The sequence below is a fragment of the Lynx rufus genome, unplaced genomic scaffold (assembly GCF_022079265.1).
Source record: "Lynx rufus isolate CCGP_SWC_20201006 ecotype Redwood Valley unplaced genomic scaffold, mLynRuf1.p SCAF_9, whole genome shotgun sequence".
In the NCBI taxonomy this organism is placed as follows: domain Eukaryota; kingdom Metazoa; phylum Chordata; class Mammalia; order Carnivora; family Felidae; genus Lynx; species Lynx rufus.
In genome coordinates, this window is record NW_025814897.1 from 95,471,700 (window position 1) to 95,499,352 (window position 27,653).

The window sequence follows — 27,653 nt, forward strand, 5'->3', positions numbered from 1 at the left end:
ATTGAGAGCCTAGGAGTAAACCAATACATATATATGGTCAACTAATTTTTGACAAAGGAGCCAAGGACACTCAATGGGGAAAGGATTATCCCTTCAAAAAATGATGTTAGGAAAACTGGATATTTACATGAAAAAGAAATAAACTGAACCCCTATCTTGCACCACTCCCCCAAATTAAATTAATGGGCTAATGAATAAACCTAAGACCCCAGACTTTAAAACTCCTAGAAGAAAACATAGAGAAAAAGTTTCTTGACCTCAGTCTTGACAATGATATTTTGGATATGACACCAAAAGCAAAAGTAAGCAAGGGGGACTATATCAAATTCACAACCTCTGCACTGAAAAAACAGACCAACAAACAAAAAACAGTCAACAAAATGAAAAGGCAACCTATGGAATGTGAGAAAATATCTGCAAATATAGCATATATCTGATAAACATATGAGAAACTCATACACCCTTCAAAAACAAAAAGCAGGAAACAAAAACATAATCTATTTTACGAAATAGGCAAACCACCTGCATAGACATTTTTCCAAAGAAGTGATACAGATGGCCAATAAGTACATGAAAAGGAGTTCAACATCATTAATCATCAGCAAATCCAAAGCAAAACCACAATGACATATCATCTCACACCTTTTAGAATGGCTAGTATCAGAAACACAAGAGATAACAAAGGCTGGTGAGGATTTGAAAAAAAGGGAATCCTTGTGCACTGGTGGTGGGAATGTCAATTGGCACAATCATTATGGAAACAGTATGGAGTTTCCTTTAAAAAATTAAAAATAGAGCTACCATATGATCCAGCAATACCACTCCTGGGTATATATCCAAAGAAAAAAAATCAGTATCTCAACAAAATAGCTGCACTCCATGTTCATTGCAGCATTATTGAGAATATACAAGACATGGAAACAAAATAAGCATTCACTGATGGCTGAACGGATAAAGAAAATACAGTACATATATACAGTGGAAAACTTTTTAGCCATAAGAAAGTAGGAAATCCTGCCATCTGTGACAACATGGATGGACCTCGAGGTCATTATGCTATACGATCTCACTTATTCATTCTTCTTAAGATTTTACCCTTTGACCAAATTCTCCTGATTTCCCCCGCATTCCATCCCCTGGAAACCACTGCTTTACTCTGTTTCTATGAGCTGAGATTTTTTAAGATTTCATGTATGAGTTCTGGGAATCTAATGTACAGCATGGTGACTATAGATAACAAGACTATATCGTATACCCCAAAGTGGCTATGAAAGTAGATCTTAAATGTGCTCACCATAACAACAATAAGAAAGTAAGTATGTGAAGGATGTATTAACTAATCTTATTGTTGTAAACATGCCCCATTGTATATGTGTATCAAGTCATCACATTGTATATCTTAAACTTATGCGATGTTATATGTCAATTATATCCCAATAAAGCTGGAAGGAAAAAAAAAAACCTATCCTATTCTCATGAGAGAGTGATGTCCCTAGGATTTCAAACTATATGCAAAATGTTCTGAATTCAGGGTGAATGAATGATTCAGGATTACTAAACAGGACCAGCTACATACTATGTAAAGCCTAATGAAAACTGAAAATGTGGGCCTTCTGTTCAAATATCATTAAGAATTACAAGATATAAATAGCAGAGTATTAAACCAAGCACAGGCCCCTTAGTGCCATGCCCTTCACAGAGGTCTGAACTCTGATGATTGAGCCCTGGCCTCTGTTTCCACTCTCTGCTATACTAGCAAAACTTAAACAGATGGAATGAAATAAACCTGTTCCAACTTCAACGTTACTGAAGCTGATCAGTCAAAACCTTGGTGAACGAGATAGTGACCCTCCCCAACTCTCCTTTGCAGAAAGAGGTAGTTTTACGTGGTTACCTGCTAGGCCTTATTCAGCTGACAGTCAGTGTCAAGAGGCAAATTCTTTGCAGACATTGCTAATGTTTAAATGTCTCTAACAACTCCAGGTAGCTTGTAGCTAGAGCAACTTGAAGTCTCTCTTGTGAGAGAACAAAAAAGGGGGGGGGGAGAAATTAAAGTGATTAGAGAGAGAAAGAAGGAAGAGGAAGAAGGGGGATGAGGAGGCAGACAGCTATTGGCCTCACCAAAACACAAGCTGAAGTCCCTAAAAGATTCATTTCCTAACTACATGAGAGGAAATTTCTAACTTGCCTCAGCTGGGGGTCAAAACATCAAAAGATTCTAAATCCTTCCAACTTGACAGCTGCTCACAGATCATGTGACATCAACTAAGGATGATTCAGTTTGTTCTCTCTGGATAACAGCAAGAAAATGTGACAAACACTGTGAACCCATGCTTTTCATTTGTATTTAGATCTGAGCAGTTTTATTAAAAGTGTGGTCTAGTATATATTGCCACAGGAAAAAAATAGGCCACCAGATTTTGTATTTCTAAGCTAGATCATTCAGGTTCTCTAATAAATAAGTAAATTAATCTTTTGGGCATCATGAACCATACACACATTATTTTGCAGAGTCCCCAGAAGTTTTATACAGTCTACAGAAAACCCTGAGTCCCCAGTCATCTTCACAGGACAAGGGTTTCAGACAGACAGAATTCCCCCCAAGTGTAACCTCCCTAAGTCTTTTCATTACCAAAATAGAGGTAATACTGGTACAATGTGAGTGAGCTTTGAGGAAATATCCTATGCTAAATGAAATAAATCAGTCACAGAAAGACAAGTGCTTTAAGATTCCACTTCTATGAGATGCACAAAGTAGTCAAATTCAAAGAATTAGAGTGGTGGTTGCCAGTGGCTTGGAGGAGTGGCTGGGGAGTCATTAATCAGGGGGCATAAAGTTTCAGTTAAGGAAAATGAATAAGCTCTGGAGATTTTTTGTAAAACCTGGTACCTATAAGTCAACAATAATATACTGCATACTTAGAAATTTATTAAGAGAGTGTATCTCATGTGCTCGTAGCACAATCAAATGATGATGGTGATGATGGTGATGATGATGATGATGAGCTAGACCTCACTTTAAGACACATCCCCCTGCTGCTCACAGTGTTGGCAGCAGACAGCAAGCAAGGCGGGGCTCTCGTATGAAGGGGGTCTCCTCCCCCAAGATCATACATTCTCCCTGCAGAAGCCTCAGTCCAGTGACTGGCAAAAGCAAACACAGAAAGGCCTGGTCCCATTGCCTCCTTTCGTTGCAACTCTTAAAAGCCCTCCTACCATCAAAGCTTCTGTAGAATTAGCTGAGGCCTTTGTTGAGAATGGAGAACAAGTCAACTCTGTCTGATCCTGTTTCCTTCATGTCCCCAAAAGGACTTCTCTGATCAACTTACAGCATGCAGATCCGGAAATTAGAGTTTGCTCTGGAAAAATCTCATCTGTGACTGTACTACCTCCAGAGCCACATGAAGCCAAGATATGTGAGTCCACGGCCAACACATGACTTCCTAGGAAAATGGTTGGAAAAACACAAGGAGAAATGATAAGTAAATATGCAGGATCATGGGTGGCCTCATGTCCAGCAGGCAACAGATGATGAGACTAAAGACTGCCTTTCAAGGATAGGATTTCAATCCCTGAGAGACCTGAAGAAGAAAGTGATAGCCTCAGGCATGAATGATCTGGGTTCCTAAGCAAGGCCACTGACTCAGGTGGAGAACAAAGAAGAAAAAGGAAAGAACAGCTGCTACATCATGAGGCAGCTGGCCCCGTGCAGGAAGCTGACTGTTGGAAAGGGAAAGCAAGGCAGGGTAGAGTAAGAAAATGCTATGAAGCTGTGCCCCAGAGCTCTGGACCTACCACCCATCCTGCTAGGGCGATTCAATGAGTTCGGGCAGAGCCTGCAAGAGCTCCATAGCAGGAACAGATAAAGTTTACAAACAAGGAGCTGAGCTGGTCATGAAACTCAGGGACTAAGGAATGTACGACAGCAACTGGGTTTTCAACTTCAATAGGACCTGACATTTATGAAGACAGAGTCCCAAAGATGTAGAGTTATATGGTTCCTCTCTGTGCATATTCCCTCCTCTGCCCAAACGAGATCTGACCACATGCTTTGTCATTGCTCTGACTGGAACCAAAATTACCATTATTTTGTTATTGGTGTGAAGTCTCCCTTTTCTATAACTTCTTTTCTATGACTCTTTGATGTCATAACTTAATAAATACTTAATACTTGATTAACTTAATAAAACTTAGTAAGTACAAATATCAATGTGACTAACAGAGCCTTGGGAGATGGTATTGATAGCACACTACCCCACTCGCCTCTTAAATAGACGTTCTGAACAAATCCTGTTTTAGAAATAAAAACTTCCTTCCCAGCCTTTGCTCCTTGGAGCTCTACCCTAATTTGGAGATGTTTGTTCTGGGAAGTCTTCTCCCAGGTTCTCTTTGTGAGCAGCTTGCAGTATCCTGTGTTATTCACCTTGCCATCTTTGTGCATGGAAACATCCCCAGTGGTTAGCATCAAAAAACTGAGGGCAAAAAAAAGCAGATGCTATAAATCAACCAGAGAAAATGAACGAAGTATTCTGTGACAGAAGGTACTAGGTTTTTCCATCAGTGACTCTAAAAAAGAAATACAGATGTCTGAAGAACATAAGACAGTAATGTTAAACTTTGAATCCAGGACACTGCTATCCAAGAGTCCAAAAAGTTTACCAATTCCAGTTGAAGTCATCTATACTATAGAAGTATAGTACAGTATAGTATAGTATAGTATAGTATAGTATAGTATAGAAGATGACTCTCTGAGATAGACCACTAAAGGTAGAGAGATTATTTCAGAAAGCTGTTATTTTATTAAAGTTACTCAAGGGGAGTGTAAGCCCTTGATAACCATGTATTATTTCTCTCTTGCTCATCTCCAATGTGATCATTAGCACATACTAAATTTATCATATTAGTTTATTTTCATTTTATAAGGAACAAATTCTGCTCTGGGATTGGATAAGAATTGGGAGCTTTCAAAGGAAAACATAGTGACTACTTTGAATTTTTAAGATTCAGCCAGGTTTTAAATATCATATTCTAGGGCCGCCTGGGTGGCGCAGTCGGTTAAGCGTCCGACTTCAGCCAGGTCACGATCTCGCGGTCCGGGAGTTCGAGCCCCGCGTCGGGCTCTGGGCTGATGGCTCGGAGCCTGGAGCCTGTTTCCGATTCTGTGTCTCCCTCTCTCTCTGCCCCTCCCCCGTTCATGCTCTGTCTCTCTCTGTCCCAAAAAAATAAATAAAAACGTTGAAAAGAAAGAAAAAAAAATTTAAAAAAAAATATCACATTCTACAATCAGACACTATATTCTGACCTGGAATTCAATTGTTATGTTACGTGCTTGGGAAGGAGAGGAGAATGTGAAGGAGGATAATTATTCCTCAATCTTCCATGAAAATGATTTTTCCTAAATTCTCTTGGCTTCTTTTCAAATTCCCTTGCTCCTTCCTTAGAGGTAGAAAGAGACATACTTGGTCTGATTTATAGAAGAGGGATTCAATATTAGAAAGATCATTGTTGCCTCCCACACCTTATTCTTCAATATCAACTCTATTAATGATAAAATTGATAGTGGTTTCTGTCTGACTATTCTTTTGTCTTATCTCTCATTTAGCTTAAATTTTTATTTATCTAGACCCCTTAACCTCTACCACTAAATATAGGATATTGACTGTGGGTAGGTGAAAGGATGGAAGAAAATGTTTGGAACACTTTCAAACTATGGCCAAAGAGTGGCATCTCAACAGAGTTCACGTAGGGTATTTCTTTAAAAAAAAAAATTGTTGTGACTAGAAACCAGAAAACCTGAGTTTTAAACTCAGTATTGCCTTTGTAAATTCTGCCACTACTCAGAATAAATGAGAACAAATAAGGTAAAATTTATCTCAATCTCTAAATAAGATGATGTCCACGTGTCTGTTGAGCTTGTACTCCCGGAAGACATTTATACCATTAGGTATCAAGAATTACACTAAGCACATTCACATACCTTGCTTCATTTAATGTAATTGAGTTCAAGCCCAGAATTTAGCACTGAAATTTCCAGTATCTTATTTACATATAGTAACTAATATTTCAAATGGTCCATTAACACACTCTATTAGCTGCTTGGTTTCTATTTGAAATGATGCCTCCTAGAGTATGGGGCTGATACTTCCTCTAAGAGAAAACCCACATATTCCTAGCAGTTAAATTTAGCTTTATCACTTCATTACATTATCTTTCAAGTGCGCAGTCTTCTCAGTTAGTTGGAGCAAAACTGAGCTAGTCTGGTAACAAAGACTCATTGTTCCACAGTCCCAGAACTAGTTCCTAATGGCCTCATGACTTCTGTGTAATTCACAACTAATGGAGGTAGAGAGAGGAATGGAGGAGAGTGAGAGGCGGCCCTACAGATGACCTTGGAGCAGCATGAATGATGTCTAATGTTCAGCAGTTATAGGCTATCAGACACTAATATACTCTCCGGGCTGAACCGAATAGGCCCATTACTCTCAACTGCAATTCGCCATCTGTGAAGTGAACTGGTGGCTTCAGACAAGACTACAAATTGCACCTGATACAGAAAAAGACAGGGAAAGGATTATGATGTAAAACCCAGGGAAGAGTAGATAGAGACCTAGACTGACCAAAGGCCATAAGAGGATAAAGAGAAATAAAACTTAGCCTTGAGAACAGCTCCCAAGTGACCCCAACATTCACAAGATTGAATTCATGGATCCTAACAGACGGTATGGAAGTTTCTAGGATCAAAGGTTTAGTGTCGTTAGGAGAGATGTGCACAGCTGGGGCTGACAAAACCCTCCCACTATCAGGCAGCCCCTTTCAGTCTATTGTCACAATTCATTAGCTCCTTCTGACATTCATTTGACATCATTTCAGGAAAGGGATCTAATCACAGCCCAAAGAAAGGAAAGAGACTTTGAAAAAGAAAAAATGATGGCTGTAGCTACAGAGCAGTTTACTGTTCTGAAAAACGATGATGAGGATGATAATGACAATCCATGATGCTGACCAACGACACGTCTTCATTCCCATTACAAGCAATGCCACTTGGCAGATGTGGCTTTAAAACTGTATATGAAAATGTGTTTCAACCCTGACTCTACCACTAGGAAGCTATTATGGACTGAATGTATTCCCCCCAAATCAGTATGTTGAAGACTTAACCTCAAGTGTGACTTTATTTAGAGATGGGGTCTTTTAGGAGGTATTTAAGCTTAAATGAGGTCATAAGAATGGTGCTCTAATCTGACATAACTGGTGTCATTATAAGAAAAGGAAGATGCACTCAAGATCTTTTTCTCTCCATGTGAACAGAGAAGAAAGGCCATGTGAGGACACAGAGAGATGATGGCCATCTACAACCCAGGAGGAGAGGCATCTCCAGAATTCAACTTTGCTGATACATCAATCTTGGACTTCCAGCCTTCCGGAACTGTTAACAAAATAAATGTCTGTTATTTAAGACCCTTAGTCTCCGGTATCTTGTTATGGAAGCCTGAGCTGACTCATACAGGAGCAATGCTATAGCCCAGACAATGTATAGTGATAGCTTGGACAGCTTGGGATCATACCCAATATTTATTGAATATTGTGGGTTGAGGATGTTGGCAGGAACATAGTAATTGCTATCTCTCAACACCTTCCCAATGACATTCCAAGCAAAGGGACTATGTTGAGAAAGCATAAGCTCTGATCTTCTGCCTAAACTGTAGTCATCAGGTACCAGAAATCTATTAAACCTGGGCCCACCCTGAGACACATAGAGGCCTTTTTAATCTAATTTAAGAAGTGTGATAAAGAACTTTCATTCATTGACACCTTCTAAATACCAGGTACTGAAATAAGAATCTCCATGCTCATTGCCTTATTCTTATAAAAACTCTGTGAAGGAGATAACTGCTCTGAAACATTAAGGGGCTTACCTAAGAACACACAATTAAGGAGTAGAGATGAGAACCCAGATCTCACAGACTGCAGAGTCACCTAGTATGACCCACAAGGTCCCTTCAAGGAAAGCTTAAGTGCAGAGGACACTCAACCTGGCACAGTGAGCCTGCTCACCTGAAACACACATGGGGCCACCAAGGAGAAGACAGCAGTCTGATCAAGTAAACTATGATCAATCAAGTACTGTGGAGAACTTACAACCACCTGTTCCATACTCATAGGAAGAATGTCATACAGCTTTTAAAAAGTATGATTCCATTTTCGTGTATTATGTGTGTATGTATACATACACATATATTTGTACATATACATAAGTATATTCATTAAACTTGTCGGATATACATTAGACAGTATCTCAGGAAAAAGACAGATTTTATGGTATGCATTTGGATATGTAAGTATGTATTCAAACATATAGAAAACTAGGAAAAAATACATATCCAAATGTTTATTTTGTAGGAAAAATTGGTTCCTCTTCAAACTTTCAATGTTTTCTAGAATCTTATTTTTTTAAATATAACTTTTACTTAAAAAATTTTTTTAAGTTTTTTTTGAGAGAATGTGAGTGAGCAGAGGAGGGGCAGAGAGAGAGGGAGAGAAAGAATCCCAAGCAGGCTCTGCGCTATCACAGTCTGGGCCTCAAACTCATGAACCGTGAGATCACGACCTAAGCTGAAGTCAGATGCTTAACCAACTGAGACACCCAGGTGCCCCTCTATAAATTTAAATAATTATGTGTTATCTTTTTTATTCACTGAAATTCATACATTAATCAGATCTCTTCAGTTTTAATTTAAATGTCTTTTTTTTTTTTCTGTCCTAGCACCTATCTAGAATAGCACATTACATTTAGTGGTCATGTGTCCTTAGACTCCTCTTGGCTGTAACAGTTCTCTCAGACTTTCCTTGCATTTCTTTGTTTTTGAGGAGTTTAATGGTTTTTAGCATTGTTCAAGTATTTTGCAGAATGTTCCTCATTGGAGATTTGGCCAGTGTTTTCTCCTGATAGGGGGGATATGTGTTTGGGGAGGAAGATCACTGAATAAAAGTGCAACTTTTATCACATCCTATCAAGATACATACTATCAACGTGACTTATTACTGTTGATTTTGAGGTAATGTTTATCAGATTTCTCTAAAGTTACTCTTTCTATCCCCTTTCCAGGCAGTTCTCTTTGCAAAGAAATCACTGTGAGCAGCCTGTACTTACTGAGTGGGAATTATGTTCCACTTCCTTGAGGGCAGAGTATCTATATAAACTATTTGGGATTCTGCATGAGAAATTTATTTTCCATAATTAATTCATTTATTGAATAATTTATTTGTATCAATACACACTTATGAATATTTATACAGTAAATATGGACACTCATGGATATGTAATTCAATAGTATTTAATTTTGTTGCTCAAGTTATTCTACTTTGGCCGCTGGGAGTTTTTTAGTTGGCTCTTGTGCCTCTGACATACTATGTTATTGTGGGTATTTCATTTTGTTTTTTAAATCAGTTCTTTACTTTTTGGTACTAAAAAATGCTCCAGATTAATCTCATGTCTTCCTGCCTTAATCCTATAATCAGCCATTTTATCCACTCCAACAGTCTCTGTCTTTTAACTGGAATATTTAGGCCATTCGTATTAAAGTGATTATTGATATAGTTGGTTTAATATCTAACACATTTGTAACTGTTTTCTATATTGTATTTATTCTTTCTTTTTCCACGCCCTCTTCTTTCACCTTCCCTGAGTTTAATAAAGCACTTTATATGATTCCGTTTGATCCCTTCTCTTAGCATATCTCAAAGTTTTTACTGGTTACTACAGTTTCCAATGCATGTTTTTAACTAATCTGACTCCACTTTGAAATAGCACTCTACGATTCCATGTGTAGTGCAGGTATTGTGAAATAGAGTATTCCTAATTCCTCTCTCTCATTCCTTATGACATTGCTATCATTTATTCATTTATCCATATGCTATAATCACCTAATTTATTATTACTATTATTACTTTGAACAGTTATCTTTAGACTAAGAAAAATATTTCATTTTACCCTCATTTTTACTTCTCTGATAATTTTCCTTTCTTTACCTAGGTGCATGATTCTGACCTATATAATTTTCTTTCCTCCTAAAGAGCATTAATTAACATTTCTTACAGGGCAGGTCTGTTACTGATGAATTCTCTCAGCTCTCACCTGTCTTTAAAATTTTTTGTTTCTCCTTCACTTTCAAAGGATCATTTCACTAGATATGGAATTCTAGGTGGGTGTGGTTTATTTTCAATACTTTAAATCCATCCTCTTCTTGCTCACATGTTTTCTGATTAGTCCACTATAATTCGTATCCTTGTTTCTCTATAGTTTTTTTTTTCCTCCAGCTTCCTTCAAGATATTCTCCTTTTCTTTGGTTTTCGGAAGTTTGAATATGATATGCTACGTGTTGGCTTGTTTTGTGTTGATATTTATTCTACTTAGTATTCTCTGAGCTTCCTAAATGTATGCTTGGGTGGTTTTGAAATATTTTCAGCCATTATTTAAATAGTTCTTCTGCTTTCTTCCTCTTCTCCTTTTGGCACAGACACCTTTGTAAGTGTCTTACAATTCTTGGATGGTCTGTTCAGTATTTCTTTTGGCACCTTTGTACTTTGCATTTTTCTTTTGAGAAGTTTCTACTGACTCATTCAAGCACAATACTTGTTTCCTTGGCTATGTCTCATCTCCTGATAAGCCGATCAAAGGCCTTCATTTCTGTGACACTCATTGATTTCTACCATTTCCTTTTAATATTTCTTAGAATTTCTATTTGTTTGTGTGCATTACCCATCTATTCTTGTATGGTATCTACTTATTCCATTAGAACCCTTAAGATATTCATGACAGTTATTCTAAATTCCCTAATAATTCTACCATCTATGTCTTATCTGAGTCTGGTTATGACACTTGCTTTGTTTCTTCAGACTGTTTTTTTAAGTCCTATAATTTTTTCCCAAAAGTTGGATCCAATGTTAAACTAGGCAATAGGAAATGAGGTAAATAGGTGTGATGGCTTTATGTAAATGATTTATTTAAGTCATTTTATGTGTGATGATTTATATAAATCTGGCTATGAGTTGGCTGGATTTAATGTTTTCTGAAGCTGTAAGTGCTAGAAACTTCAAATTCTTCAAATGTCCTTGTTTTTGTCTCTCCTCATGACTTTGCCTTCCCTAGTACTCCTCCTCAGAGAGTGTCTGTGTCTTGCAGCTCTTTCATTTGGAATCCACTGTTACTACACTAAAGCCCTGTTGATACAGGGGGGAGGTGTTGGAAAAAAGAAGCATTCTATAAACTCATGATTAAATCTTTCTCTTCACTGGGCCTGTGTTCTGGGTTGTGACCTTCACAGTGGTACCATTTCCATTCCGCACCACCACTTAAGGTGAGACAGAAAAGTTAGAGGGTGATAAAGGGGGAGGGATGCCCTTCCCCCAGCTAGGATAGGACTCTGGCAAAGTCCTTTCCCTTGGATATATCCCTTTGTTATTCTGAACAGATTTCACTGTGATTACTTTATCCTTTCTCCTGCCACAGCCTTTCTCAGATCTTGCCAGGACAACCTGATAACGTTCCTGGAGGTAAAGCCCACAGATGTGTGGACCCTCCACCCAAACTGGCCTCCCAGGAGTTTCTCACTAGGTGATATCAATTACCATTGAAGAGTTCCTACCAGCCAGAACTCTAACACCTCTGCTCTAGGTGAGTAGACCTCACTGTTACTCTTTCTATTCACCTGTCTCTCTAGATTGCAGGGGAATGGTTTGCCCTACTATCTCCATTCTCTGATGGGTCCAATAGGTGTCACTGACTTCTGTTTGTTAAGCTTTTTCTTGTTGTAAAGAAAAGAGTGATGACTTCTGAGCTCTTTACATGTAAGAGCTGAAATCAGATTACTGTACATTGCTTTTGTAAAAACAAATAGAAAACATGTTAAAAGAAAGAAAAGAAAAAACTTTCACTGCAACCATTGGTTTAAAAAAACCACTAAGCCCAATTTTAACTACTTTTAGGAGGAGAAAATTAACGATTTTTATTTTTTAAAATAAATTCCTATAGGTAGGGTACTGTCTTCCATGCTGTATGTAGTAGACTATGTTAGACCTTGTATAAATGTTCAGTGTAGCCCCACTGTTAGAGGATGATGTTTGCCTGGAAATAGATTCATATTTCTGCCACCTACCAGCTGAGCCAAGGGCTTAACCTTTCAGACTCTTCATTTGCTAACTTAGGGTAATATTTATATCTTAGAGATGTTATGATAATCAAATTATATAATCTACATGGAGAGCACTGCATAAACTTCAGACTTCTATTCCTATGCAAGTAATAGGTTTATCAGAAGCCTTTTACATGTATGGATTCATGCAAACACACACACACACACACACACACACACACACACACACACACACTTCCTGGAGCTGTAGAGATCCAGCTCATCAGAAATGAAAATGCTATTTTCCTTTCCAACAAATCATCCCAAGATGCTAATTTACCACCCTTTATAGACTGCTTTTTGGCCCTTTCTTTGGATAGAATTTTCTTTCATGAATCCAAAGGCAACCATTTGTCAGGTTCCCAACTATCACATCGATGGAGATAGAACAGAGAAAAAAACACACTCTGGACTGAAAACAAGTTGCTGGAATGTCCACCTAATCTCACAGCAGGCACAGCACAAAGGCAAATGATGATAGACCTAGAGGATTTTGTAACCCACCCTTTCTGGCACGTCCCTTAACATCAGACACCCCTCCTGCCATCTCTCCAAATGTTTCCTTTAAGGCCGCCAAAGAATCAGTGTCTGGGAGTCTCTGATTCCAACTCCTCATGTAGCACAGGCTAAGCTTTCCAAATAAACAGGAAGCTAAGAAGTTCCAAGTTCATTAGGAAGGTATCTGTGCATTGCTAATTGTGTGAAAGGTTCAGTGGTACAGAAGCAATTCCACATGTAATGCATTTGGTCTCTTCACTTAGAAATGGGACCCCAGGTTTTTTTAGTTACAATCCAATGGCTGAGAAAGGCAACAATATGAAGAACTATCTCCCCTCTTACTGTCAATGTATACCTCTTGTTACAGACACCCTGTCATTGTTGTGTTGGGTAAAGAGAGGAAGGAAAAAAAGAGAGAAGAAATGGAAACAGTATTAATGGGAAGGCCACAATCCTGTAGTCAGGGACTGGGTCAACTGAAATGTGGATCATCTGGAAATGAGGGGTATCTTTTAGACAAAAATGCTCAGTCATTATAATGAGGCTGTTTCTCTGATGTTTTAACTCCCAAACTGGCAGCACATCATTTGGAGAGTTTCATTTTAAAATCCTCATTCTAGAGGTTGCGGATGTAGTGAACAAATCCCTGTTTTTACATTATCCTAAGCTACAATACAAGCAATACAATAAATTTCATGCTCATCAGTCCCATTCCTATAAACCCTGCACATGAAAAAAATCTCAATACCTAGTATCTATTTGGTTCATTCTGCTACACACTAGTTCCCCAGGGATTGAAACATAAGACCTGCTCCTTACTCTTCTTTGATTCTCTAATTAATCTGCAATAAATGAAGGCTCCAAGTGTTTTATGGCACTTCAACTTCCCATTCCCCTCTGACATTTGGAGGGAAAATGGAACACACAGCAAGACCTTTGAACAAGAAGTAATAGCCGTTAAATTGAAACACAATACAAGGTTTTCCTAACCATGAGTTCATAATACGTGTATTCGTGGAAAGTGATGTGCTTGTTGCCTACAGCAAAACCAGATGCTCTGTTTTCAGTTGATCAATGTTGCTATGGGGTTGTAGTTCAATGTGTGAACTCACAGAAGAGAATAAAAAGGACAGTGTGATAAGTCTATATCTTCAGAGGTCACACAATAATTGTTATGAGTAAAAATGCAGTGAGTTTTAGATTCCACGTGGTGGAATATACCATGGAATAATGTAAAAATAATTATACTCATAAACTGAGACTTGGGCTTGGATCCTGACTTCAAGGCTTCCTGGATATTTGAAGTTAGGTGAGAAGAACAGCTATCACCTACCAAAACGGTGCCACTTAAATAAAATAATGTACCGCACAGTACCTGCTCAATAGAGGTTATTCACTGAAGAAAAATGTGAAATGGGCATTGTAATATTATGTTTAAATACCATAGTTATGTTTTGCATAGAGAGAAGGTATTAGTCTGCAGGGGCTCCCATAACAAAATACAACAGACGAGTGGCTTAAATGACAGAAACTCATTTTCTCACAGTTCTGGAGGCTGGAAATTTAAGATCAAGCTGCCAGAAGGTTTGGTTTTCCCTGAGGCCTCTCTCCTTGGCTTGCAGATGCTATCTTCCTGCTGTGTCCTCACATGGCCGCCCCTCTCTGCATTTGTAGCTCTGGTGTCTTTCTCATCATGTAAAAACCACCAGTCTTTTTTTTTTCTTTTTTAATGTTTATTTTTGAGAGAGAGACAGACAGAGACAGAGAGAGACAGAGCACAAGTTGGGGAGGGACAGAGAGAGAGGGAGACACAGAATCCAAAACAGGCTCCAGATTCTGAGCTGTCAGCACAGAGCCCGACATGGGGCTCGAACCCACTAACCTGAGCCAAAGTTGGTCGCCCAACCAACTGAGCCACCCAGGCGCCCCAAAAGCCACCAGTCTTCACTGGAGTAGGGTCCCACCCTTAGGACCTCATTTAACCTTAACCACCTCCTTCAAGGCCCTATCTCCACATAAATATATGTTGGGGTTACAGCTTCAACATGTGAATTTGTGAGGACACCATTTCATCCATAAGAGAGGTGTTATAAATACTGTTTGATATAATATTCTAAATACCACTTTAAAATTAAAACTCAAGTCTAGCCTGTCTCTGAAAAAGAGTAAAGCATTTTTTTGCCCCACCCTATCTCTATTTCTGCAAAGTCACTATCACTTTTAGTTTCTGAGACACATGAATGTCATCTCTCGGATGGACCCTGACTGTGAACCATCATAGAAGAAGGTAAGTTGACCAGACAACCTCTTCCTACAGGTAGGATCCTCATCATTCCCTCTTGTAACGCTTTGGGACTAAACTAAGAATTGAAGGACAGAGAGATGTTGAGTAATAAGTTCAGATGCGGGGAACATGTGAACAAGATTACCAGAACCAGGTTCCATAGTGACCTACTGGGTGAGCTGGCGGTCATTCTGGGTCTCCTCCACTCTAATTCTTCTCTTATTCTCTACAGATGGGGAATAATCCTATTCCCTATAGGACAGATATAGAATTATGTAGCTGGTTTTACAGAAATGTAACTTTTTAACCCCATCCTCTCCCTTGTCTAAAATCAATTGCACTTATAGCTGCCAAAGTAAGCACTTTCCAATGCCATCTACATCATTCCACTTTTTCCTACCAAAAACAAATAATCAATCAAGACCCTATTAGGGTTCTCTCTTATTTTTTCTGCTAAATTTTTCTCAATTTATCAGGATGTCCTTTGAAATCTTTCCTCAGATGCTTCCACCCACATCATCAACATCATTTCTTACTCCCCCACTCAAATCTCCCCTACCAGGAGAGAGTCCATTTTCAGACATTACCACAGAGCACTAAGTTTGGGCACAAGCATACATTAAGCCAGAGCTTTGCTTGCTCAGGGACCTTGCCTTTTCTCCTTTGATTCCCTCCTTGCACCTAGGATAGGGCCTAGTACATAAAAGGTAAACAAAAGATAAGTGATAAAGAAGGGAATGCCTCTAATTTCCTTTTCACCTAGTTAAAACACAAGTAGTTCATTCACCTAACTGATCACCTTTTGACTGTATGGACTCCATTTCCTTTCTTTTATTTTTTGGAGGAAAAATGTAGTCAGTTTTATTCTTCTTAAAGCACAAAATAGAGTCTTTAGTTGTACAAACGTCACTAGGTACAGTCTTGCCAACCGGTCCCAGCTAGGAAGGGGCTGGTTAGCGGCTAGACCCCCCCCCCCCCCGCAAGAAGTCTCCTTAAAATGCTAACACTCAAGTTAATAGTCTCAGGGCAAAGGTGGTGGTGCACCTGGCAGGGCCCCCACCTCAAGTCAAGGTGTGGCCCCCATTTTCATATTTTGGTTAGACCCTGGTCATAAGCTGTTATTGACAAGTTGCTCTGAGAATGTCATTTCATTAGAAAGCCATTTATTAGCAATATTCCAAGTCACCCAAAAAGTAGAATGAGCCTTTGTGCATAGTACACTCAAAGTTATTTGTAATCAACAAATTGAAACTATATTTCACTCATTTTCATAGCCTATACTACCACTAATTTCTGAAGTTTTAAACAAAGCCAGTAGAGACAGCAATTTATTAAACAATGTGTTAAAGTGCTTACTTTGTGTAGGAATTGGACTGAGGACTACCCATAATCCCCACAAAAGTCTGTGAGGAAAACTGAACTTAAACCAGTTTACCCACTATCCCAAGGCCACAGAGTAGGCCATGGAGTCAGGATTCAAATGTAAACCACTGTGACTCCAGACACTCACATGTATCCCTTTATGTGTTGGCACCTTTAAAATTAGATTGTCTACTTATTCCTGTGCCAAAGAAAGATCTTGCAAGATGTTTCTCCTTCACACATTCTACAAGGAAAGAAATCGATAGGCAGAGATAGACTTACATCCTTTCTCCCTGAACACAGATAACTTTGAAGGAGAAAGAGAATCCTATTTAATGAAGTCAACTTGGTTTGGTCTAAATTGGAAAGGATGCAAAGAGGTCATCTAGGTGAGCCCCCTGCCACCAAATAAAAACATACCTTAAACACTCAAGATTAATTATTGATCATCTTTAGACTATTTTTGCCTCTATAACCAGTGTCGGGAGAGCCAGTAAAATACCAATACACAGGCCTCCATATCCTTTATATGGGTTAATGTGGAACTGCCTTAGTATATTAGCAATTTTTGCAGAATTCTCTAGCATTCTTTCAATTAAAGAAGACATGTGGTTATGTGGAGCTTTTTTGCTGTTTGGGTCTCTTTCTTTAAATCCAGCTTAATATTTTTCAAGTCATTAATTACAGATCCTTTCAATCTTTGCCCTGGTGAGAGGAAAAGATTAAAAACCGCATGTGCACACCACAGGAGACACTTTCAAGAAACTGCAAAGTTTATTCTTCAAGAAAGACCTAGAGAATAAAAGGAATTTTTTTTAAATACATCTGAAACCAAGAGCTCTGATTGGAAGACTGGTTGGATGTGATTACAGGGAGTTTACGATTCCAGAAATGAGTTTTAATCCTGTTGGACAAGGCAGACGGGAGCATACATTTGCTGATTTTATATGTAGATCATCTCATTGCTTGCATTTTCTTTTAAAAGTTACAGTATATTTCCTTTTTGGAACAAGTTGAATTTTTGAGGGAAATAGAAGATATTCTGAGTTTTGAGACCCTTTATTAATAGCTCCAGGGAATACCTAGCTGCTGGAAAACTGAAGTGGTATCACAAGGAGTAAAAATGTCTCTTTACAGACTGTGTGTGTGTATGTGTGTGTGTGTGTGTGTTAGTTTCGTTGAATTTTTATTTCTTTCATATATGAATACAAACTGTCAGAATGAAGCATAAAGTCAAGCAGGGAAAAAAACCTTTCATATTACTAAGTCCTGGGGTTGCACATTGAGTTAAGCTCATTTAGAAAGATAAACCTTCAGTATGTCACATACGTCCCCATCAAGGCACATCCAAAGATTGGGACTTTAGTTGAAAAAGATTTCAAGTACAAAGCCCAGGCAGGAGGTGCTTCAAGAATGGGAGAAACTGGTATATTCATTCTCTACAAAATGCCAAGCTGACGTTTTCACTAGTACACGTTTGGAAAGGGAAACAAAAAACCAGGAACAAACAAATAAAATATGAGTTTACCTTGTGACTTTTGCATGGCCCTTTGCCATATGATTTTGTGGTCCCTCCCACTTACAGGTGCCGTGATCTTCCCCACCCTTGTCTTTGGGATTTCTTATGTAATTTGCTTTAACTAAAGGAAAGTTAGCAGACGCTACACAAGCAGAGGCTTGAAATGTGCTCATAGGGGTGGGCTTTCACCCTTGTACCTCTGCCACCACCATGAAAGCATGTCCCAGGTGGGTCACCAGATCCAGAGGATTATTGGCACAAGGAGCATATCTGACCTGAACCCACGATCTGGAGCAGAGTATAGGTGCCCCCAAAAGACATCAGTAGGACGACTCTGGCTGGCACACAAGCATGTGCGAGAAAAAAAATTATGGTGATTTAAGCCACCGAATTTTGTTGTTGTTTGTTATACTGCATTTTGTGTGATAATGGACTAATAGACATTTTTAACTTGTTTTTGTTCAAAGATTTCTTTGAGATGAAAGCTGTAACTTTCTTCCTAGGAAAAGCACATGCATAAATTTAAAATTTTGTGTGCAATTTCAGAATATTCATTGGCCTCCTACTTGTCCAAGAGACCTGCCTATTAAAAATGCTTGATTATGGGGCGCCTGGGTGGTGCAGTCGGTTAAGCGTCCGACTTCAGCCAGGTCACGATCTCGCGGTCCGTGAGTTCGAGCCCCGCGTCGGGCTCTGGGCTGATGGCTCAGAGCCTGGAGCCTGTTTCCGATTCTGTGTCTCCCTCTCTCTCTGCCCCTCCCCCGTTCACGCTCTGTCTCTCTCTGTCCCAAAAATAAATAAACGTTGAAAAAAAAATTAAAAAAAAAATGCTTGATTATATGTCTAAATAAAATGTCTGAGCAAAATGGCAGTTCCATTCAGAATGATATTCAGAAGAGAAAAAATGCATCTGTTTTGGTTTGCAGATGACTTTTAACAATGTCTTTAAGTGTGTTCTCTTCTTCCCTAGCACCTACATTCAATCTGTGAAGAAGACCTACTGGTAGCACTTCAAAAGCATATTGTGAAACTTTGCACTATTCTCTACTCCATGACTATTATCCTAGTTCAAGCCACCACCATCTTTCACCAAGATCACTGCAAAGATAGCCTCCTAACTGGCTTCTTTCCCCTCTTGTGCCCCACCACAATCTATTCTTTACCCAATAGCCCAAGTCTTTCCAAAATTTCCCTTAGCTATATTTTGTGGGGTTTTTTTATTTTTTTTTAATGTTTTTTTTTATTTATTTTTTGAAGGAGAGAGAGAGAGAGACAGAGCATGAGCGGGGGAGGAGCAGAGAGAAAGGGAGACACAGAATTCGAAGCAGGCTCCAGGCTCTATGCTTTGAGCACAGAGCCCAACGCTGGTCTCGAACCCAGGAACCGTGAGATCATGACCTGAGCCGAAGTCGGACGCTCAACCGACTGAGCCACCCAGGCGCCCCTATATTTTGTTATTCTAATTCAGAGGCTGCTATGCACTTATGTCAAGATATCACTTTAAAATTCACTTAAGATTGGGGCGCCTGGGTGCCTCAGTCGGTTGAGCCTCCGACTTCAGCTCAGGTCATGATCTCACAGCTCGCGAGTTCGAGCCCTGTGTCGAGCTCTGGTGCCGACAGCTTGGAGCCTGGAGCCTGCTTTGGATTCTGTGTCTCCCTCTCTCTCTGCCCCTAACCCACTCACATTCTGTCTCTGTCTCTCTCAAAAATAAATAAACATTAAAAAAATTGTAAAATTCACTTAAGAAGTGAAGTTATATTCTTCCCAGCATGCACAATAGGAGAAAGGCCTAATGCTTTTATAAAATAGGTTACCCATCTATTTATTTATATGCCTAGCATAGTTCATATAAAAATAAATAAGACATTTAGTAAAAAATCTTATAGAATGGAATGGTTCATGAATCCAGGAATGCATGCCAAAAATTTTTTTGAAACACTATAAATGAAAGGAAATTTAGCAAAATCTATATACAATGAATGCACAACCTAATAGTAATTGAGCAAAGCCACTAATGTGTTGCTAGTTCAGAAAACTCAAACCTACAAAGCCATGGCACATATCTGGGATTCCCACCAATTTGTAAAGTTTGTTAACTAAGAAAGAATTAGAAAATAATTTTTATAGCATAATCTGTATACACTGAAATTGAAAAAAATCAATTCTCTTGACACCTACAAGTCTCATTCGTCTAGAAGCAATGCCTTGATAAATGTTTCTCTTCCTTGTTGGGCATTCCATTTTTGGAAATCAAAGGAGGTAATAAAACTATCTGGATTGGATTTTAGGGAAACCATTGATGATTTATAAATCACAGGAATTCAGGAAGATAATAGGTCATTATGCAATTTTATAAGTTAAATTATCCAACCAACAAAGAAATAGAAGACATGATATTATCAGATATTTCCTATAATTTAGGAAGGCAGATTTCTAAAGTTTCAAAGCAAAAATATCTGATCCTATGGTCAGAAACCCTCAAAAGGAAGAATTTCTCAGATGAGAGAATATATAAAATGAACATCTCGCTCTGCAGTAGTTATGGATGTACAGGGAACTCTTTTGATAATCTCAGAACTACACAGTGCTTCTGGTGATGATCACATAAAGTGTCACTTGCTCAAGTCAAAGCCCAAGAATTTTCCTTGAACCTTTTATTGTCCTACCTATAGCATATATATGCTTTAGTCTTGCACATAAAACTTTATGTCAATATTTTGGCACTATTAATAATAAAGACCATCCTGCTATCTTTGTACATGGCTTTCAAAAATATGAGCCTATTAAAAACGCTGAAGACAAAAGACAGTACTTTTATATTTATTATTTATTTTGCATTAATATGTACATATACTTAAATAAATAATATAATAACTACTCATCTACTCAAGGAAGGTGGTGTAATGGTAATGGACAACATAAAAGAAGTTCAACAAATGTTTATTTCACACCTGCTCTGTGCCAGACACTTTGGTGTTATAGCAATAGGGGATATGGCAATAGGGGATACCAGAAAATGCAGTGTGTCACAATCTAGTAAGAGGACCTATTTCAATATAGATGGTCAAGACAGACCTTTCTGATGAGTAAAGTTTCAACTGATACCTGAATGGGAAGAGAAACAAATCACAAGAAGAAGAGTAATCAGCAAATACAAAGTCTAGGGAGTAAACTGGGCATGTATTAAAAACAGTTTAAAGGTTTTTTTTTGTTTTGTTTTGTTTTGTTTTTGGGACAGAGAGAGACAGAGCATGAACGGGGGAGGGTCAGAGTGAGAGGGAGACACAGAATTGGAAACAGGCTCCAGGCTCTGAGCCATCAGCCCAGAGCCCGACGCGGGGCTCGAACTCACGGACCGCGAGATCGTGACCTGGCTGAAGTCGGACGCTTAACCGACTGCGCCACCCAGGCGCCCCCAAAAAAACAGTTTAATACCATAAACAGCTGGAGCATGGTAAGTATAGGGTAGAAATAAATGAAATAAAGTTTGAGAGCCAGGTAGAGCTAGCTCTTATGGAACTGTCCAAAGTAACGAATTTGAAATGTATTCCAAAGGCATGGGAAGCCACTAGGTGATTTCAAGCAAGAAAGTGAGTGACATGACCTGACTTCCATTTTGGAGAGAGATTTTCATTTCTATGGCTGCACAAAACACTGACTGCAGGGGGGCTGTGAGGCTGTGGTAAGTGGACCAAGTCAAGAGGTCACTAAAATAAATCAGAAGATAAAGATAGTTTAAATTACCTTGGTAGTGATAAAAATGAAAAATGTCAACAGATTCTACAAGTGATTTGAAGATACCTCCATCAGGTCTAAATGATAGTTTAGATTATGGGGTGTGAGGGAAAGAAAACAAAACTGAAGAATAATGCCAAGCTTTTTGGTAACAATAACAGCAAATGATAACCAATCAAATAAAATGGAAGTATGTGGGCCAAAACTGGTGTAGGTAAGCAAATTAAAGAATGAGGGAAGAAATTATTTATTTACAGTGGAATGGCAACTAATAAATTTTTCAGGAATGACACTTAAAAATCATCATTTGGCAACCAACATGGTAATAACTTAGCCAAAAGCACCAATAGATGCTATGACTCATGGGTAAAATTTGGATATTTACATAGTCTCATAGTACCTTCCAAAAATACTAACACAAAGGGAAGAGTCACTTTAGAATAGGGAAGTGATCAAAGTTAACATCACTTATAACCAGACAAACTGAAATTGTATGCAACCAGATAGGATGTAGTGAAAAAATCACATTGATATCCATGCCAAAATTGCATGGCCACAATCATAGCCAAATTATGGAAAGAGCCCAAATGTCCATCAACTGATAAATGGATAAAGGTGTGGTTTATATATACAATGCAATACTACTTAGCAATGAGAAAGAATGAAATCCTGCCATTGGCAGCTACGTGGACGGAACTGGAGGGTATTAGGCTAAGTGAAATAAGTCAGAGATAGACAGATATCATGTTTTCACTCATATGTGGAACTTGAGAAACTTAACAGAGGACCATGGGGGAAGGGAAGGGGGAAAAATAGTTTCAAACAGAGAGGGAGGCAAACCATAAGAGACTCTTGAATGCAGAGAACAAACTGAGGGTTGATGGTGGGATGGGGGAGTGGGGAAATGGGCACTGAGGAGGGCATTTGTTGGGATGAGCACTGGGTACTGTACAGAAGCAATGAATACACCCCAAAACCAAGAGCACACTGTATGTATATACTGTATGTTATCTAACTTGACCATATATATGTATATATATAAACATATATGTATATGTATATGTATATGTATATGTATATGTATATGTATATATGTTTATATATATAATATATAAACATTTAAAAATAAAAAATTTAATTAAATTTAAAAATCATGAGGAAGCATCAGAAAAAAATCAAAAAGAAAAATACAAAATAACTGGCTTGTAATTTTTTTAAATATCAAGGTTATTAAAGCTAAGAAAAAGAAAACTAAAGATTCTTTTCCAAATTAAAAGAGACTATCAAAGAATTATGACAAATAAATAAAACACATCGTTTGGGAATGGATCCTAAGAACATTATTGGGATAACTGGCAAACTTGAATGAGTTCTGTGGATTAGGAGGTAGTCATTATTCATGTCAATTTTCTGATTTTGATAATTGCACTAAGGCTAGATAAGAGAAAGTCCTTGCTTGTAGTAATTACACACTAAAGTAGTAAAGGGTGTTGAGGCATCATGGGGGCAACTTCCTCTCAAATGGTTCAGGAAAAAAGTTTTTGAACTACTTTTGCAATCTTTCTGAAACTTTGAAAGCATTTTTTTTAAATAGCAAAAACAGCCCAATTATTACACTATTGTTATTTTGCTTTCAGTTTTTGTTTTCGTTTTGTAGAGACTGATCTTTGAATTGAATTGAGAAATAAAGGGTAAGATAAATGAAAAGATAGTAAGAGTCTCTGGGCCAGAATGAACTAGACAAAAAATACTAAAACCCAAATACATTCAAAGAGTTATAGTCTGAAATCTCTGAAAATTCACAGCAAATTGAAAAGATGTCAGATTACTGGTGATGAAATCCACTCTCCCACCCCATTGTGGATTTGGAAAGTCCAAACCTGATACTTATCCCAGCAACATTATGAAATAGGTTATTAAAGACATGGCTTGAAGCATTTTGAAATGACCAGTGATCATGTGGAACCAAGTGAACTAACTAACAACATGTCATGGTTCCCTTTCCTGGCCTCTTCTTTAGACAGGTGATTTTAGGTTGAGAGGTCATGGCTCTGTTGCAGTTTCTCTACTCACTGAGGACACGACTTATATTTTCTTCATCATGTACTATCAGAGACTAACACCCTGCAGGACATGGTAGGTGCTCAACAATATTATTAATGAAAGAAGGGGAAGGCGATAAGGTAGGAAACAAGGAAGGAAGGAAGAAAAGAGGGAGGGAGAGAGGAAAGGAGGAGGAAGGGATGGAGTTGGAAAGGCATGGCATTTTAAAAGTATTCAGTAGTTTATTTAGACTAATCAGTAAATAAGCAAACACCCATACTGAAAACATTCCATTCAATAAATAATGCCAGTCTATTCAAGAGTTAGCATATTTATCTTCTAATGCATTCAAGGTCCTTCTGTCAACCCTAATTCTCCTACAAGCTGCCAGTCTTCCTTATTCAATACTTTGAAAGTATAATGTAGCATCCAGCTCTACTTTTACTTCTACTGATCCTTTTCAGCACATGGGATTCAGCCTTCAGCTCCATGATTCTACAAAAATTGTTCTCATGGGACACAATGATACTCTAATTTCCACACGCAAAAGTATTTTTTGAACCCACTCCCATATAAAGCAGGCTTCTAAGATCATTCCTAACTACAGTGTTGTAACTTTTAGCTCTTTTCATCATGTGTGTGCCCGTGTTTAAGGAACACTTCTTTATAGCATGGGAGAAGTTCTCATTAATAGTGTTTATTCCAGTTTCTAATCTCAGAGCAATTTAACTTTTCAGAGAACTTTTAAAATACATTCTGCATGTGCCATATGATTTAAGGGATTTTGATATATATATATATATATATATATATATCATATATTACATATATCATATATATAACTAACGGTGTGATCTGATTAACCCTGTCCCATAATACAAGACTATGACAGTGTTTAGATCAAAGGAAAGTGATCTTTACAAATGTAAACTTAATCTATGGAGCTCTGAACCAAGGGGTATTATTGAAGGAAATTTCTCAGCAAGTTGAAAGTTGCTAATGAGTAACCTTTAAGATAAGGAGAGATTGCAGAGTCCATTGCAGAGGCTGGGATTTTTTAATGGTCTCAGTTACCACATGGAAGGCAGAGGTAATCACCATCTTAATCCCTTATAATCTATTGTAGCTAGAACTCTCAGCATACAAAATAGAAATTCTTTGTTCAGATAGAGCCCAATTAACTGTACATATATATGGTGTGCATATGTATTTGTGCATATACACAAATACACAACAGAACCCTGATAAGAAGAAACAAAAAATAGATAAAAGTGAATAGAAAAGAACTAAAATTATATATCTAAACCTTTCACTGAAGAAAAAGGAATAGGCCTGTCCATTTGAGTAACATCCTTACTGTAACACTGTGTTAAAAAAAATCCCATTACAGTTCCAACTCTTTTTCTAATGGTTGATTTTATGATATGTACTATAACTAGAGTTTTTGGTGAAAAAATATGTAATTGATTAGCTTTTCCATTTGGAAAAGGGTCCAGAGTCCAAGGTCCTAGTTCAGGCTGTGCCCTTGACTCATCATAAGACTTCAAGTGCCGTTATGTAAAGAAGAGCTCTGAAGCCACACAGCCCTGGGTTTGAGTTACCAGATTGGAATGTCCTCACCAGTTGTATAAGTTTAGTTAGTTATGTAAATTATGAGTTTATTTTGTATCTGCAAAAGGGGAAACTCATTGCAAGAACTGTAATAGAGACTAAAATTCTCTAGATATTATAAGAACCCAATAAATAGAACTTCTTTCTTCATTAACCAGCCAAGAGTTTTAGTTTCCACATCTATAAGATGAACATAATAATTATTGGCTAACCTATCTTAAAGGGTTGTTGAGGGGATAAAATGAGATTACATATGTAAAAGTACTTTGAAAAGTGAAAAATAACCACAAAGATTAGGGCAGTATGCTATCCTATTACTCATTATTGACACATATAGAGATGCCAGTAATAGATGAGATGCCAAGAATAGATGAAAACTAAAGATTAAATAAATCATTTGTAATTTTTTATAATTAGCAACTCCTATTTATGAGGATTATATAATAATGGTGTCTAAGTTTTTAAAAATCTGCATAATAAAGTATTAAGTCTTTACACTGTCATTTATCAGAAGTATGACAGTAGAGGAGGTCACTTAAATGCCCATTCTGTATTAGGCAATATTCTAGATTCATTATAGATAGCTCATTTGGCCCTCCTAATACCCAAAGATGCATTATTGCTTCTGCACCTTCATTCTTCCTTGGCAATCATATGGATAAGAGCTATGTACAGATATCACTGAACATGATATATAATAAGCATTCCATAAACCACAAACAAACACTGTAGCTATTAGTACCATAATGTACCATAAGGGAAGGGGGATTTCATTTCTTCTGTAGATGAGAAAGTCCAGACCAAGGAAGAGAAATGGTTGCATATAGTTCTAAGACCAGCCAGGCTCATATGCCATCTAAATGACCCTTTAGACTCAGATTATACATTTATTATTTGCTCTTTTGAAAACCATTCCAAAGGCCAGAAAATCTGGATTCCACATGAAGATTAATAAGGGCATGTTAAAACTTTTTTTTTTTAATCTACAACCTCGATACCTCAAAAAGAAATTCTGGAGTCAAAACTGAGTTTTCCTTTACTAGTCCTCGTTCAAAATGATGTACTCAAAGAAAGCCCTGGAATAAAATCAAGCGATAGCCTTCCTGGGCAATGTGATCTACTATCAAACTGTCAGTACCACTATCACTTTCAAGTGTTTCCTAGAAACCTTTCATGGTATGGTTTTAAGTCAGAGTTTCCCAGTGAGTTTGCAAATACAAGATTTGGTAAGTACAAATAAAGCTGAGGTCATTAATCTTAAAAGACCATAAGGGTCAGACAAGGCAGCTTCCACTGATTTAGCAGTTTTCCAGACCTTCCCAGAAGCCCCCTACCCTCTAATCATAGCAGCTTAACTGGACTTGCCAGGAGTCCCTCCTCCATATAGTCGCCAGACTCAAGTTGTTTGTCAAACTTCCTCAAAAGCTCCCATGAGTTTCCCCATGCCAGTGCTTTGGAGTGAAGTTGTTAGTGAAGGCTTCTCCAGTCCTCTTCCTATAACCTTCACTCCCCGGCTCCTCATACATTTGCATACATGCTCATTCCATATTAAAACATTCACTTCTCTTTGTAGTGGTTCTGTTTTTCTGACCAAACCAGCCTGTTCCAGCTACTCTCAGAAACGCATTTTGAAACAAGCCACTTCAGCTTCTCTTTCTCTACCCATTTGTAGTTATAGGTCACTCTCTTCCTTTAAAATATGCAGGCACTTTTGCCATTTTCACAAGTAAATCCTATTTCATTTTAGACAGCAGTCATTAGGTGTTGGCTGTAAGAGACTTTAAGTCATTCATTTAACAAGTATTTATTCAGTTCCTACTCTTTACCAAATTCTGGGGAAGCAATAATGGGACATGACCTACCCTCATGGAACTTACAATTTAGTAGGAAAAACTGACATGAATTAAAGAGTTAGACAGAAAACTGTAAAATTTCAATTCTGGCAAGTGTTGGGAAGAAATTCACTGTGCTCTGTCAGTCCATAAAGGGAGGCTTGCCTAACTGGAGTCCTCAGGGATTTCCCTGAGTAATGAAAATGTTAGAAAGTAAAACCAGAGGCAAGGGTATGGCTTTCAGAAAGTACAGAAACTGTAATATAATTTGGTGGAAGGCCAGGGTGCAGAGAACGGTAAGTAGAAAGAACTACAGTGTATGTTGTTAGAGCAAGATGGTGGTGGTAGGCAGAGTGCAGATGTTGATGGTGTGAGGTAAGAAGTTACCAGACCAGGCAAGTCAGTGTAAGCCTGGCAGTATTTTCATTCTAAAAGCAGTAGAGAGTCACTGAATGTTTTTAGGAAGAATACTTCCATGATGAAATTCACATATTTAAATTTTTTTTCTTGGTTCAACATTTTATTTTTATTGAAAAAAGTACATTTAAAATTGAGTTGAGTGGGGCACCTGGGTG